The sequence below is a fragment of the Arctopsyche grandis genome, chromosome 1, assembly GCF_051622035.1.
Source record: "Arctopsyche grandis isolate Sample6627 chromosome 1, ASM5162203v2, whole genome shotgun sequence".
NCBI classification, from domain to species: domain Eukaryota; kingdom Metazoa; phylum Arthropoda; class Insecta; order Trichoptera; family Hydropsychidae; genus Arctopsyche; species Arctopsyche grandis.
The window spans coordinates 14,295,273-14,313,563 of NC_135355.1; positions in this window are offsets into that span (position 1 = coordinate 14,295,273).

The following is an 18,291-nucleotide window of genomic DNA, read 5'->3' on the forward strand; positions in this document are numbered from 1 at the left end:
GCTGTCCACACCCCTTAACGTATTAAGCTAGAAATTTATATTTGTATTTTTTATGTGCTAACTTAGAGCTGATAAGGTTTTGGTCAGAATTCGTAAACCGGAAGTTGTATTTTTTTTAATACAATATTTCATTATTTTATTTTGACCTTTTAAACTATTTTATTTTCTTGATATTTAATTTGTATAATACTGATAGTGATTTTATGTAAAAAAATTGAACGAAATCCGACAACCGGAGGTAGAATTTTTGTCTTGTGCAAGTTTCCATATATTTGCGCTCAATTTGTATCAAAAATACTGGCATAGCTATTAATATTTCATAATGCTGCCGGTATGTGTGAATGTGTCTGTACGGCTCAATATCGAATTTTGTTTTGTGACCTTATATTCCTCAATTAAAGTTTCCTCAGTTTTTAAATAACGACACCCATTAATATCAATGTTAAATTTTAAAACCACTTAGAGCTGTTAAGGTTTTGGTCAGAATTCGTAAACCGGAAGTAGTATTTTTTTTAAAACAATATTTCATTATTTTTTCATTATTTTATTTTGACCTTTTAAATTATTTTAAGCTTCTTGATATTAATTATGTATAATAAAGATAGTGATTATAAGTAAAAATAAAAAACAAAGTCACCAAATTTAATGAACCGGAAGTGGGATTTTTGCCTCTTAGAAAGGTCAAAAATGTTGTGCCCACTACTCTGTCCACACCCCTGAACTTTATGTTTCTATCCTGAAATTTATGTTTCTATCCTTTATGTACTAACTTAGATCTGGTAGGGTTTTGGTCAGAATTCTTAAACCGGAAGTAGTATTTTATTTTAAATATTTCATTATTTTATTTTGACTTTTTAAATTATTTTAATCTTCTTGATATTTATTGTGTATAATACTGTTATTAGTTTCAATTAATGAAAAAAAATTGAAAAAAAACCGGCAACCGGAAGTAGAGTTTTGTCTTGTGCAAGTTTCCATACATTTTCGCAAAATTTGTATCGAAAATGCTGTCATAGTTATTAGTACTTCATACTCTGTCTGTACGGTTCAATATAGAATTTTGTTTTGTAACCTTCTTATATTCCTCAAATACATACATAGATAAAGTCAGGGGTTGGTCACATTCGATTTTTTTTAGATGTGTCCTACAAGTTGGTAACGAATAGAAAATATGATTTTATCTAACAGTTTAAAAACTAACCAATAGACACTTTATGAGGGTGGGTACGCATTAAAATACAATGAGTCAATAGCTTTGCATCCTTGGACCCAAACTCCCTAACGAACTATAGGGTAGGTATGAAAACATTCCTATAGGCATATTTTAAATGTTTCTAGTAATAAAACACATTTATTATACAAAACTGCCGTCATAAATAATACAAGAAATGTAAAACTCATAATTTAGTTCGATTTGGTAGCTATGATGGTTTGAAATAATTGAATTTAGTGACTATATTCGAAAAATGCTATCCCAAATAAACATCATGTTATTATGGTCACAATTGGAGACGAACAGATAGTCCCAAAATAACTGAGCAGAATGTTTAGTTTTTATCAAAAAAAAAAAAAAAACGATAAAATGAAGTCACCAATTTGAACTTCGACGTGATTTAACAATATGAACAACTAAAATTTAAAAAAAAATCGTATATTTTTTTTCCATCCTAGAGTAGACTAGTGGTGAAAAGAAATTCCAATAAGAGTGCAAACAAATAGTGGCAGAAAAATCGAATAAGAATAAACTGCCACTTCCCATCGACGGATGCTTACCAAATTTTATATATAACTTGTATTCCGGTAATGTATGTAATCCCTAGCACGTACGTATGCTCAGTCGTCATACGCACACTCAATATCTGTTTAGTATCTGTACGTATGTGAATACGCTCGCTACTTTGGCGACGCGCACGCACACTACTAACAAACCGCAATAAAGTTTGAAAAAGACAATATGTATTTACATATGTACTATACAATATATTCATATTTAATTTAACAAACTATATTATATTCTACTTTCTTAATATGATTCAAATTTATATTATTATATTAAATGAGAATCACCTTCAGCAATACAAGCGGGTTTTTTTTCATTCATCGTTCACGTGATGCAACGGAAGCGGTCCATTTTTATAGCGTGAAGTTTACTGAGTTGGCTTGAATTTCCGCGTGCGCACTTCCGGTTAGAAAACGCGTCCCACTCACTTGACGTTGTCTGTAAAACTGAAGCTGAAGATGGTACTGAAGGAAGCCACGAGAGGCTTTTCAGGCCACCTCCCTTTTCAGCATCGGAGACACCCCCGCATAGTCGCGTCTCGCTCTAACATCCACCTGGACACGTTATCGTGGTTTCACTCTGGCAAATGCAATTCCATAATTCACCACCTCGACCGACAAGGCACAACTGCAGTTGCATCGAAACCGATTTGAGCCGAAAGTCCGGTCTCGACACTAGTTAGCTAGCGGTGTCATTTGCAGCGCATTCTGTCTACAGGGTGTGTCACTAATAATCGCCACTAATAACCATTACAAGAAATAACAAACAAAAAATATTTTTAGATATTAGAAATAAAAAATATTTAAAATTTGTATATAAGCTAGATAATTACGTACATATTTTAATAATTATACAGTCAGGAATAAGGATATGCATAATCATAAAACTAGAAATAGTAATAATAGAACTGCAGGAGGTGTTTTCCACAGAGTGGCTCAAATCTATAGTGCCCTTCCTGAGAGCATTAGAAATGCTAATAACATTGGTGCTTTCTTGAAGGGTGTTAATGGATACCTCTATGGAAGATTATGTAATTGTATAAGATTAATAAATGCACTGTTTGGCATTATATAATAATAGTGTTATGCCTGTTAAATTTTCAACGGGTGGTTTCGGAAAAAAATTGATACGTGATTTAATAAAAATAGTAATAATTACAATACTAATAGTAATAATTAATCGGAATCGGAACTGAAACAGAAATCGGAAATTGGAACTGAAACTGGGATCGGAAATCGGAACTGAAACAGGAATCGGTATTCGGAACTGAAACAGGTATTGAGAACTAAAACTGAAAAAGGACAATAATAATAATGTATAATAATATATATATATATATATATATATATATATATATATATATATATATATATATATATATATATATATATATATATATATATATATATATATATATATATATATATATATATATATATATATATATAATTATTATACATTATTATTATTGTCCTTTTTCAGTTTTAGTTCTCAATACCTGTTTCAGTTCCGAATACCGATTCCTGTTTCATTGAGCTCACATTCTACACCAGGCTTTTTTAAACATCCATCAAAAAAAAATTCGTTGCCTCAGTTGAAAAAATGCCACCTTTGCCTAAGTTGACAAAATTTCTCGTCTCGGCCCTGTTCTAAATAATCTAAATACTCGCATTTGTATTTATAATTCATAACCGAATATAATATTACAATGAGCTTAAAAAGCGAACCTCAAAGTTAAGTATGCGGTCGTAATAATACGATTTGGAAGTACATATGAAATGTAAAATAATTTGCAAAGGGTTAATTCTCGACGAGTGTGGGTGAGTATTAAAGTAACGGATGAGTTTTCAATTACGTATCTTTATTTTATAATTTTAAAATTTCGAAAGTACAACCCTCGTAATTTTCTGGTCTCTCTCTCTCTCAGTGTGACCCCCTCATGACCTCTCGTAGTACACCATTTTAATTTTCCGAGCGAATGCCCCACGTAATATGACAGCGTTTCATTTTTAAGGATATGGCAACACGTGACGGGCACGTGACTTCACGCTTGCGACATTCAATTTTTCAAAATAATTGCCGTGTCTTTTGTTTTTTCTATGCCACCCGAAGAAAAAACAAAAGCTAAGCCACTGCAAAGACACTGCAAAAATATGAAGCCAGTAGTGACATTTAGTGTTTTAATCGTGCTTTTTTTTTGTGCACAATGCACAGTCGCGGTATTTCAGCATCCGGCAAATGTGGTGAGAAATTCGATTTGTATTGAATTACAAGGAATGAATTTTAAGTTTATAACGTTCTGTGCATACCCATAATAGTTTGTTTAATATGTATAACTTAATAAATATACATAAAATGTGTTCGTACGTTCATTTTTGTTTTGTCCCTTGTTCATTCGTATATATTTATAAGTATATAGTGATTAGCCTGATGAAACATCATCGCATGGTTATAAAATTATTATAGATAAACCTAAAAATAAATCTGGAACCGGAACCGTTATTTTCGTAGACTTTTCCATAGAGAGTTTTCAATTCTTTATTTAAAGAATTCCTATTTTTTTCTATTATTATTAGCAATCGCCCCGAGGCTACTGCAAATCGAAATCCATTCACTCGATCCACGACAGCCGACTACTGCCGACAACTTACGACAACTACCGAAGATACGACTTTACTCGGTTTTGATTGGTTGCCCATACGTTCTGTACGATTATTGAATATTAACGTTATTTAGAGCACTCTTTGTATCCATACCATGGTGTAGTGGTCAGCGTATATTGCTCTGGGCACGAGGGGATAGGTTCGACTCGGCGTTCTTGAATTAATTTTATTTTTCAAATATCGTTAAAATATAAATTAATTTCAGTAATTTCAATTAAAAATATATATTTAATTGTTTTATATGAAAACAAAAAAAATGGTTCAAAACCTCGCTAAAACAATATTATAATTACGTATTTTTATATGGCGGGAACGATTTATCAATTATTGTTTAAAAAAAAAAAAGACGAAATGAAAAATTAGATTTGGCGTGATGTTCGTGACCATTAGCTCAGTTTAGACCTATATGAGGCTATTTTGAGATGACTGGGTCGAGTGTGGCAAAGTCATCTCGACGAAAAATGAATTTATCGATTTTTATCGATTCTTTCATTATGTTCGGCTAGCGTTAGGACACACACACACAAACAGATTACAGTATTTATATATATGATGTAGGTGGGTTTTTTATATCAAGCACGATTTTCTTCAGTAAATAAATGTTCTCAATATATACATACATTATGTATGTATATGTATAAATGATTCACAATACTTATCATTTACTAATACAGTTCATTAAAAACCAGCACAATAGAATTTTTAAAATAAGCTTTCGTAAAATGAGAACGCTGTACTTTAAAGGCATTCCATCTTTGTTATTACTTTATAATTATTATTTTTGTTGAAAATTTTTTAAATGAACACATGTTTTTACAGAATGAGAACACAATTGGTAAACAAATGAAAGAGTTTTTATTAGGAAAATATGCAATGTTTTTATACATATAGAATTCATAAAAAAATATCACGATCATTAATTTAAGCTTCTGAATCGATTTTGACCTCAAATTTCCGATGAATTCTTATAGTTTTTGAAATGGCATTTACGTACGAAATAATACGTATGTATGTAGATGTATAATACGTACATATGTACACATCGAATAATAGTACATATAATAATTCAGATCGACTTTTTAGAATGAGATTTCTCCTTGCACATATGTATGTATGTACATACATACATACATATGTCTATTTTATAAGCATGTACATATATATGTACATATGAACACGTAGATTTGCATGTATATTTTTATTAAAAAAGAAAATATATAAAATAATTTAATAACAAAAAATATACAAAAAGTTTAAAGTATTACATAGCATATAGTAAATATGTACCCAAGTATGTATATATGTACATATAAATTGTTTTCAGAATAATGATCTAACTGATCCCAAAAAAGAAAAGAAAATTAACAACTGGAATTGTACTGGTTCCCTCATTACTCCCAACTACATAATTGTGGATGCAGATTGTGTGAAAATAAATATGATTGGAATACAATGGTATGGATAAAATATTCATACATACATATTTGTATCGAAAATATAAAATTCATAGCAGGAAAAATAAATCAATCATTTACGTTTACTTTTAAGGATGAAATCAAAAACTCAAGACGAGATATTTTTTAACCGACTACATTTTGTTACATATTATACAAAAAAAATTGCAATGCTTAAAAGTGAAAAGCCTTATGAAAATAATGAAATTATTACTGGCACTGAAAATCACCCAATTAAAGTGTGCAGTTACCACATACATGTAAGTTTAAGTGATTCAATTTTTGTATTGTACAATAATTTTTGAATAATTAAATAATATTTTTAGCCTAATAGTATAATGATGGATATTTTCTGCGATGAACATAATGTTGGTGTCTGTGCCATGAATTTTAATTGCACAATCGTCGATTTTTCTTATATAGAAATTTCAAATATTTTCAACGATCAAGCTAAAAATAAAAGGTCTGTTTCAAATCTTGATAACAATAAACCTATGGAAATAAATGAATCAAAACACAAGGAATCACAGAATACGGTTGACAATGTAAAACCAATACAATACAACGACAATTTGACTGGTAGCAAAGTTGAAATAAAAATACATAATACGATCAAGCGTGAAACTTTTGATGGACGCTTTGCCAACTGCACTTATGACAAATCTCCGACACGTAAACGTCGCAAATATTCTTCTGAAATAACATTCAAAGAAAGTGTTAGCGAAATAAACCTTGCTATAATAAAGGCAAGAAAACTTGCCAATGTATGGTCGTTCTTATATAATCCATACGAAGTTCATGTCTTTGAATCTGAAATTGAAACTAAGTATTTTCCGTTGCCGATTTGTGAACCTGCGCCCAATAATTGAGATTAAACTCGTAAAAATCAAAATTTTTTGTCAAAAATCAGACATTTTCTATTCATTTTGCACCGAGTAAAAAACTTACGTCATATCAAGAAAATTTGATATAAAAATTTTTCATCGATTTCAAATAATTTCACCTTTTCTGTTTACCTTTAAAATGTGAAAATATTACATTTTGGCATACATAAAAATATAATTTTGTAGGTACTATAATATTTCTAAATACGATTTAAATTAAAAGCATAGCAAAAATTATAATGGGCATTGCAATGAAAAAAAGTAAAAAAAATGAAGTGTGTTCAGTGGGCCTACGTGTGAAACTTTGTCATTGTTCTCCTGTTCGCTCAGTAACGGGGTTTTCGCTGTGAAAATAATATTAATGCACAAACTGTGTTCGGTCACACGCCACTAACTAAAGAGAACATTAATAATAAACCTTTGCTATGCTGATTTGTATTTGAAAAAAATCCGTTATAACGATGCAAACCAGATTTTCCACCAAATATAGCGGGAAAAGTTGTTAAAATTTATTATATGAATATATTAGTTAACATTTTGATTGCATTTATTTTGCAATTTTAAAAGTTCGAAACGAGTAATCTTGCTAAAACAAGAGCAAGAATGCTATTTTAAATATGTTCTATAAACAACCAACTCTTTCAAAACACCAAGGGCAAGCAGAACGTAACTTCTACATATATTTAGACGTGGAAAAATACTTTTGAATAGGCAAAAAAAAATAAATGAATAATATCCCCCAAAGTTTGTTTTGTTTTTCATAGCTTCGTAAATAATATTTACCTAATATTTTTCATTGGGAACCCAATTTTTTTTTTTAATTAATAAAATAAGTATAACATATGTATAATAAAAGCTATTTTTTATGTTTTGTTTAATTTTAACTTTACATATATGACTGAAATATTTTTTTGTTATGAAAAAAGTTAAATGAAAAATTAATATTAAGTAATTAAAAAAAATTATGATAATAAATCTTGACATGAACATTGTTTTTTTTTTTAATTCGTTGAAATAAATTTTGTGCACTTAAAATAATTTTAATATTTATAACTGTATAATTAATCAGAATAAAACACATTAAAATATATTTAATGATTCCTATATTATTTATGCCAGCCCCGAACTACATTAAAGTAACACAGTTTTTATTATACAAATTTGATTAACCAATAAAACTTACTTTCAAAACTACATTTGCATTGTGAACATCATTTTAATTATCAATATTTTCATTTATTACGATAATTACAACAGATCACACTGTTCGACAAATGACGACAGTTTTTTTGGTTCAGAGACGAGATATGACTTTTCTTATATATGAATCCAGTGAACACGAATCTGGTAATAAAAAATGTTGATTGGCTCGAGATTCGGAGATATACAATGTGTTTGAATCTGAATCACAAATCTGAATTGAATGATAGGGATAATATATTAAATTGTCTTTATATGAGAATTAAATAAAATTCCACTTGTAAAATCATATTTCGACTATTCTTGTGGATTAATAACAAAAATTCGTTTATTTTATCGAGGTAAGCTAGTTATCGATGATGGTTATGGATGGATGATGGTCAAAATAATAAAAAAAAATTTCAAAATTGAGAATCCTACTTTAAGACTTCTATGTACATCACAAAATTTCAAATCCATCAATTTTCCATGACAAAGAAACCATACATTTAGTGTCGCTATAGACCAGGTCTGGGCAAGCTTTTTTGCTGAAGGGCCAAATTCGATATTTATAAACTTAACCATCGAATATGGCTGTGAAAAGGAATATCTGTGTACTCTGCATCAAGATCTTCAAAAAGCTGATAAATTGTCTGTGTTTCAGTCCACTTGATCGGATTAAATTGACAAGCTTAATAACACGTGATGTTACGTGATCAACTTTTAATACGTTTTTGCACAAGACTTGCTGATGTATAATACAATGAAGTGCAATTAAATTATAATCAGGATCGAATCTTCGGCTAGATTTGCAACAAATTCACAATGTTTAGTAGTAAAATGTCTTTTTATGTTGTATTCTTTTAAAACAGAAACGCTTTCCTGGCAAATAAGACAAATAGCTTTATTTTTCAGTTGAACGAAAAAATATTTTGTATTCCATTCTTTATTAAACATGCGACGTTCTTCTTCAATTCTTCGTTTTTTATTCATTCTAAAAGTTAATAGAAAGTACCAAAATTATTACAGAGTAAAAATGACTACAGTATTTTTTGATGTTGGCTTAAGTTGATTCTAATTGATCATTAGGAAGATTATTTGATATTGAAGATTATTTAATTGATTATATTGGAGTAATATTCAATAGAGGCACAAGAATTGTCAGAATTATTATGGTTTTCTAAATAATTATCTAACAATTTATCCGGAAACAATAAGATTATCTATAATTCTCTAGGTCCTAGACAATTATATCTATTATTTGTAATTATACCTAGAATCTAGGTTATATACAATATAATTAAAAAAAATCGGAAATACCTTGGAGACGTAAAGCAAGTTACATATTTCTTTGCAAAGTAGCACGAAGTCACTACCCGTGTTGGGCAGTCACTCACAAAATGACTGGCCACAAAATGACTACTCACAAAATGGTCAAAAAAGGCTTGGGGATTATTTTTATGATTTAACATCTGGCGAATGGATGGTTCACAATGGAATTACCATGAATTTAGGTAAAAAAAGCCCACTTCGTAGGACTTACCGCGCTAATTCGAATTGCACGAATTGCAGATAAGACTATCCGCACACAACCCAACCCCGTGACAAGTCACAAGTCGATAAACTATACTCACGGACTCATTATAATACATGGGATTGTATTATAATCACTTCACGGATATATTAAAAAAATTAATAAACAGTATTTTAAAAAATATGAAGGAAAATAAGTAATTTGGAAATAATCACGCGGGCCGCATGGAATTGCGTGACAAACCGCATGCGGCCCGCGGGCCGCAGTTTGCCCAGGCCTGCTATAGACAGACAGAAACACAATATAATGAAAAAGTCTTTATATATGTATATACTCCAAATCGAAAGAATGGTCACAAGCAACAAAAAAAATATTGAGTATATCTTGTATTTAATATCAAAATCGTTTATATGTGTTTTGTATATTTCAACTTTTTTTAAGCCAAAGATATATGAAATCACATTTGTACACATTAGCGAAGTAAATATATTGCTTTTGATAACCATTTTTTTTAAATTCAAATTTTTAAGGTGATCTTTGTAACATACCTGAATCACATCTGAATCCCTGCGTAGATGTATTTCTACGCTAAAGTGTATAAATTTTATTTATTTAATAATACCACATTAAAGAGCATGCAATATATCACGAATAATGTGGACATTTCCTACATGTGTCGAGTGAGGTACTTGGCGTTTCTTATTTTGAAACTATGTGTGTATGTATTTATCTAATATATTAGTTTGTATGTACATACATACATACATACATACATATATGCTGGCTAGCCCTCGATTGAAATTTTTTTTTGTTTTTCCGCATTTCCGGTATGTGTCGCTTTCACTGGAAATATTGCGAGCTCAATTAAAATTTTCAATGAGTTTCTACAATGTCGCAGCCCTACCATATATAAATCAGCACGAATACACGCAGACATCCACACGTGTAGCCGTCGTATAATAATGGACTTTCCTTGCTCGGATCCCCGTCAGAAAGTAGTTGTTGTTTTACGTAAAATTTGCCATGTTATAACACGTTTGCGATCCACGCCCTCGGCTGACATGTTCACCGAATGGCAAAGTTTCAGCACCTCATCGATGCCACTACCCTTTCCTCCATGCTGTGTTCCCCGTAACTCCTACTCTCAAACGGTCACCCTCTTGTTATACCACAAACAGTTCATTGTCGTTTGGTGTGATCTGTGATGTTACTAATTTGATTATTGGTGTGCTGAGATAAGCGTATGAAAAGCTTTAATTTCTGTTTTTATCCTATAGTTACATTAAGAAACTATAAAAATTTTACATATATGTATCACACACACACACACATATATGTATATAAATATATATATATATATATATAAATATATATATATATATATATATATATATATATATATATATATATATATATATATATATATATATATATATATATATATGTATGTATGTATATAAAATGGAATGTCTATTTGTCTGTCTGTCTGTTTCGTATAGGCTCCTAAAGCACTGAACCTACTATATATATATATATATATATATATATATATATATATATATATATATATATATATATATATATATATATATATATATATATATATATATATATATATATATATATATATATATATCATCATCATCATCATCATTTACAGCCATTCGCCATCCACTGCTGGATGAAGGCCTCTCCAACACGCTTCCACTCGTCTCTGTTTTGCGCAACACTCATCCATCTCATTCCGCACATTTTCCTAATTTCGTTCACCCATCTTCCTTGCGGTCTTCCTTTTACTCTTTTGCCTTCTCTCGGGTACCATTCAAGCACTTCTTTTGTCCACCTTTCGTCCATCCTCCTAGCTACGTGACCCGCCCATTGCCATTTCAATCTCTTCACTCTATCCACTATGTCCACTACCCTTGTCATATTTCTCACCCACGTGTTCCGCTTCCTGTCTTTCCTCGTTATGCCAAGCATACAGAGTTCCATACTTCTTTGAGTGCATTGGATTTTATTTTGCATCTTGGCGTTCAGTGTCCAAGTTTCACATCCATACGTCATCACTGGCAAAACGCATTGATCAAAGATCCTTTTCTTCAGGCAGAGTGGCATTTTTGATTTAAAAACAGCATTCATCCGTCCAAATGCACTCCACCCTAATTTCATACGTCTCTTTATCTCTTCATTTTTACTACCAGCCATGTCAATTATTTGACCTAAATATAAATAATTATTTACTACTTCTACTGGTTTATCATCTAAGGGGATACTATCAGGCATGCAATAACTATTGAACATTAGTTTAGTCTTATCTACGTTAATTTTTAATCCTACTTTTCTACTTTCCCTGTCCAGCTGTGTTAGTCTGATAAGTAGGTCAGCTGAATCACGAGCTACTAAAACTATATCGTCTGCGAACCGAAGGTGACTCAAAAAGCGACCATTGATGCTTACTCCGGCTGTATCCCAATCCTTATGACTAACTGTATCGAAGGCTTTCTCATAATCGACGAAACCTAGGCACAATGGCCGTTGATATTCGTTGGCGCGCTCGATTAGTTCGCCAACTACTTGGAGGTGGTCCATTGTGCTGAAATTTGCCCTAAACCCTGCCTGCTCTATAGGTTGGTTCTCGTCGAGGATATTTTTCAGCCTTTCTGTAATAACCTTCGTGAAGAGCTTGTAGACCGCTGAAAGTAGACTAATGGGTCGGTAGTTCTTGATATCGCTTTTGTCGCCTTTTTTGTGTATTAAAATGATAGTTGCGTTATTCCATCCTTCTGGTATAGCTTGGTTCTGGATGCATTTGCTGAAAAGCCTAGCTAAGATATTAATTAGGGGGGGGCCGCCACATTTTAGTAAGTCAATGGGAATATTATCTTCCCCTGGAGTTTTACCGTTCTTTGCAGTTTTTAGCGCGGCCTCTACTTCGCTAGGCAATACTGCAGGAACCCTTTGGCCGTGTGTCGATTCCAGAGCGGGGAATTGGCCGTTGTCGTTCTCGTATAGTTTTGCATAGAACGTGTAAACTCTGTCTATGATTTCTTCTCTATTCCTAATTATTACTCCGCTCTCTGATCTGATTGCGATCATTTGGTTTTTGCCTAAGAAAAGATCCTGTTTGCACTTTTTCAGGCTACGGTTATTCTTAATGGTATTTTCTATTAGCTTGCTGTTAAAATCCCTGACATCCCTGACTATTCTCTTTTTAATTTCCTTATTTACTAGATTGTATTCTTGCTTATTATTATCCCTATCTAAATTCCTTTTATGCTTAATTAGGTTTTTTGTTTCCGCTGAAATTTTGCTTAATTTAATCTGTTTCCTGAATCCACCTAATTTCTTACCTGTTGAGGTTAGAACCGAACTAATTACAGTGTTCAATTCCTCGATGTCTGCTTCTGGGTTTAATTTCCCGTATCGATTTCCAAGTTCGAGTTCGAATTCCTTTTTCCTAGACCTTAGTTGAGCGAAATCTGGAGAGTTACTGCATCCTTTTATTAATTTCCTTCGTTCGCAATTTATATTAATGGCCATCTTGGCACGGACTAATCTGTGATCGCTACCTATATCTACTTTACTTAAAACACTAACGTCTTTAACGGAGTGCAGGGCATTTGTTAGGATGAAATCGATCTCGTTTCTGTCTCCTTTAGGACTCTCCCAAGTCCACTTATTGTTGGTGTTTTTCCTGAAAAATGAATTAGTGATAAAGAGCCTGTTGTGTTCTGCGAATTCTATGAGGCGATCGCCTCTGTCGTTTCTTTGGCCGGTACCAAAATTGCCTACTGCTCTTTCTGTATTTGCCTTTTGTCCTATTTTTGCGTTAAAGTCGCCCATGATTATTTTAAAGTGGTGACGGCTATTATCGTATGCGTCCTGTATTTTTTCGTAGAAGTCTTCTATTTCCTCGTCTGGGTGGCTAGATGTGGGGGCGTACACTTGGAAGATTTGACAAGTGTACCTGCTCGAGATTCTTAATACTATATAGCATATACGTTCCGATATGTCGCTTATTTCTATAATATTTCTTTCTATTCTCTTATTGATAAGAAACCCTACTCCTCCTATTCTACCATTTGGTAGCCCTCTCCAGTAGAGACAGTTACCACTTTTTAGGATTATTTGGTTTTGCTGTTTTCGTCTTACTTCACTAAGTCCTACTATATCCCATTTGATATTTTCTAATTCATTCTCTAATGCAAGCACACTTCCTTCACTCGATAACGTTCTTACATTGTACGTGGCTAAATACAGGTTTCTATTAGCTAAGCTATCATCCATCGTCACTCTTACCTTGTTGGAGGTTTGGATATTATTTTTCTCGCATTTATCCAAGATGTGTTGAGAAAAAGGCGGTACCTGAGAGAGATTTCCATTCAAGGAGTGAGTTCTTACCGCCATAGACTCTTCTCTGTGGTCAGCTTTGACAGATAGTCATCCTAGGTATCACTTGGATCACTTATGAATTATTACATGCCATTTAACAGGGTTACTTTGTAAGTGAAAGTAGTTAGTTATGATAATAATAGATTAGCAATTGTTATACTACTTTTTTATAGATCTTTATCGTGAGACGCCTCTTTGGAGACAACGGATTTATATATGTGAGTGCGGTTTGCAATTTAATATTTTAATAATAACTTTAGTAAAGAATATAAAATTACACGAATTACTTTAATATAATTTAAATATAAAAAAGAACTGATAGACAGTTGGGAAACACCGTTTCTGTTTGCTATTATTCTATTAAGTAAGTTCGTTAAAGATTTTTGGCTGGAAGCAATTATGTGGAAGATTTATTGCTTCTGTGGGAGCGACTGAAGGACCCTTTTTTTGTATTCAGGTAAGGAGATGTATCTCGTTCGTATATTTTTTTGCTCAGATTTGACACAAAAATTAGCACAAAATTTTTCGAAATAACTGATATAAAACCGCTTTTTACGACCGATTTGCTGTTTATTTTTACACTTAAATTATACTAGGATGCAATTAGTAGAATAAGTGATTAGATGGTTAAGTTTTTAGATTAAATTTCATGCAATAGCCGGGTTTAAGCGAGTAATAGCGGGAAGAACGCAGAAGCACGTCTTCCCCGCATGACACGAAAGACCGAACTCCATATATATATATATATATATATATATATATATATATACATTGTTTAATTTCTTTCGACATTTTCTGTATATCAGGTTTAAATTTGGTAGTAGAAATATATATATATATATATATATATATATATATATATATATATATATATATATATATATATATATATATATATATATATTTATATATATATATATATATATATATATATATATATATATATATATATATATATATATATATATATATATATATATATATATATAAAATCTAGGAAAAAAAAACTTGGAGGAGTTACATTATTTGGATATTACATTTAGGTGACATTAAAATTTATTTTTTAATTTTAAAAGTAGAAAACAGTTTTTAAGTTGAAATTTTTATTCCTCAGGTAGGTGTATTATATGCATATGTATTTCTAAATATAAAGATATAAACGTTTGCAATTATTTTGTTTCGGAGCACGTCTTTTTACTAAAATGATAAAAAAAGGAACGGTTCAATTTTCACTCTCAACCTACCCTGTTGGTGAACAATTGGTGAGGGAGTCCCGTCGCCCTAACGAGTCCTCCCGACAAAGTTCAGCGTCATTAGGGGAGAAATCAAAAATCGAGGCCTCCGAAATATTTCAGAGGCCTCGAAATCATTTCAGAAACCTCAAATAGGCAGCAAAAAATTCGCATACTGATGCAGAGGGGAGTGGGGAATCGGAGGGAAGTGAGTTTTCTCTCGTTTTATGAGATAAAAACCCACTCCCCCTTCCTTTCTTCATACACGAAAGAAGTGCGGAGGGTGGAAAAATGAGTCGCGATCGTAAAACTGTGTCCGAAGTACCAGAGCTGCTCCAACTTTCTTCGAGAGCCGCTAAATGACAAACTTAGTCTTGTGCTCGGGCATCTTTCGCACATTTTTCTATTTGCGAAGACATTATATGTTCGCAAACGTGCGCCTTAGTGGAAAAAGTCAGATGGGGTAAAAAAATAGAATGAGGCTCGGTGTCTCCATATAATTCCGATTTTCCATCAAAGTGCGTTGAATAACACGAGAAGAAAATTCATTAAAATCAACGAAAATACATCTATAGTAAAATTCCGCATATCAAGCAATTATCATATCTAAAATGACGGTAATCTGTGTGTATGTGTGTGTCATAACGTTAGCCGAACATAATTAATGAATCGATAAAAAGCCTAAACGTATAAATCCTCATTCGGGAGTTTAAAACCGACGAACCTTCACGCGAGCATAAAAATCCAGATAGATAGTTAGCGATGAAACCATTGTAGAATATGAAAATTTTTGTTCTCGCCATATAAAAATACGTAATTATATTAATTTTATTTAGTGAGGTTTTGAACCATTTTTTTTTGTTTTCATATTAAAAAATTAAATAAATATTTTTAATTGAAATTAATTTATATTTGAAAAATAAAATTAATTCCAGACCGCGGGATCGAAAAAACGACCGTTCAACTATAGTGGCGATAAACAAAATGCTTTAAATAAAATAATTTTTGACGATGTCCGTTTACCGTGCATACATATTTGATTTTTTTGATTTTTAAATGCTTTTTATTATTACGAAATTATGTTCACAATACATCTTATATCTATTTTAATAGCTACTGATCTACTGATCATTTTCTATTTTACAATTTTAATTTAATTTGGTTAGTAATTACAGTATTATATTATTCTAATGTTAATCTAAAGCATAATAGGAAAAAGAGCTCAAAAACCTATTTTCAATCGAGTGCATACATATGAAGAGCGGGTAATATATACAAATATCAGTGATATATGTATATACTAGGAGAGCAGGATACAAAAGGAACAGGTTGTTCCTCCTTTATCCTGGAGTGTTTGTGCTTCAAAAGAGTGTTTGTCTGTAATAGTCCCCTGTCCAAAGAATGTTTGTATTTTAGGTTAAACCAATGAGTGAGAGGTGACTACGATATTGTTAAAATACAAAATGTTCCAAACCCCAGGTCACGCTGGGCTGTTTTGGTCCTCCGGACAAATGCATCTCCGGACTCCGGAGAAATGTATACAGCGTTTCACATCGGGTGATTTCTTAGTCGCTCACATTTTCATACATTTGGTCTGGTCGATGTAGCCTAGAGCTATGTTCTGGGACATGTGTAATGAAATTAAATATTTATAATATAATACTAATACTTCACAAGGTATAAAATTCCGACCGTTAAAATATTGATCAAAATGTATAAAAACCCTTGGTAAAAAAAGGTTTTTTAATTACTTACCTCTTATGTATATAATATTAAGATATATAAAAAACCCAAGTAAAAAAAAATAAATGTATATAAAAAATAATGTACTAAAATATAAAAAATAAATGTATTTAACAAATAATAAAATTATTAAAATAAAAAGGCAATTTAATCAATATTACAACAACTAATGTACAAATGTGTGGGATTAAAATTTCAATCAAAAAGATTTCAATGATTGGGGTTTCAATCAAAATAATGATCCCGGCTTAAACTAATGTAATTAAATATATTACTAAGAGGTATGGCCCGCTTTTAGATCATCACATACATACCAAGGCGGTATTTATACACACACATATATATATATATATATATATATATATATATATATAAAAATAGCACAAAAGAAAAACGCAACTAGTCCACATCAGAACTCTCATTACCAAGTCGAGATTTCCCTCGTCTTAATTATGGGAAGCCACTTTACAGCGTTATAAAAATTCTTCGGTCGAAACGAAGGAAGAAAAAAAGGTTTACTATACCCTTTCCTAACCCTCCCGTTGGCAAAATAGTAATGAAACTGCGCTATGTAGCTGGAATACTTTTACGACCTGCGCGGTGTTGAATTTCCTCGCTGACTCGTTTGAAGCTCTTCGAGTAAATGGCACGAGCAAGTGGCCCACGTGGTTCACATTTGTTAAATAGCGTGGTAATCCCGCAGATTGGGTACAGATTCACACAGGGGTGCAAAGGTGTGACTTGTTTTTATCAAAAATAACAACTATTATTTAAATTTTATAAACATACATATGTATAAATGATTTGTAGATATAATATAAACGGACGCAAATAAGTCATGAAATTATATGGTTTTAAAATTTAACATTGATATTAATGGGTGTCGTTATTTAAAAACTGAGGAAACTTTAATTGAGGAATATAAGGTCACAAAACAAAATTCGATATTGAGCCGTACAGACACATTCACACATACCGGCAGCATTATGAAATATTAATAGCTATGCCAGTATTTTTGATACAAATTGAGCGCAAATATATGGAAACTTGCACAAGACAAAAATTCTACCTCCGGTTGTCGGATTTCGTTCAATTTTTACTTTATCTATGTACGTAGTAACAATAGATGAAGTTTTGTGATCATGCGAAATTTCGAACTCGAGATTTTGACTGATTCGAACTCAGAATCGATTACTGATCACGTTTTAATGATCTAGAAAAAATGTGTGTGTGTCTGTATGTGTGTCTGTGTGTGTGTCTGTGTGTGTGTCTGTGTGTGTGTCTGTGTGTGTGTCTGTGTGTGTGTCTGTGTACTTTGGGGATTTTTTCAACACCGTTAGTCCTATCGAACCAAAACTTAGTATCGGTTAATGAAATTCTTATAGACACTACGTAAATTTTTTTCAAATTTTTAAGTTGACCGGAAATGG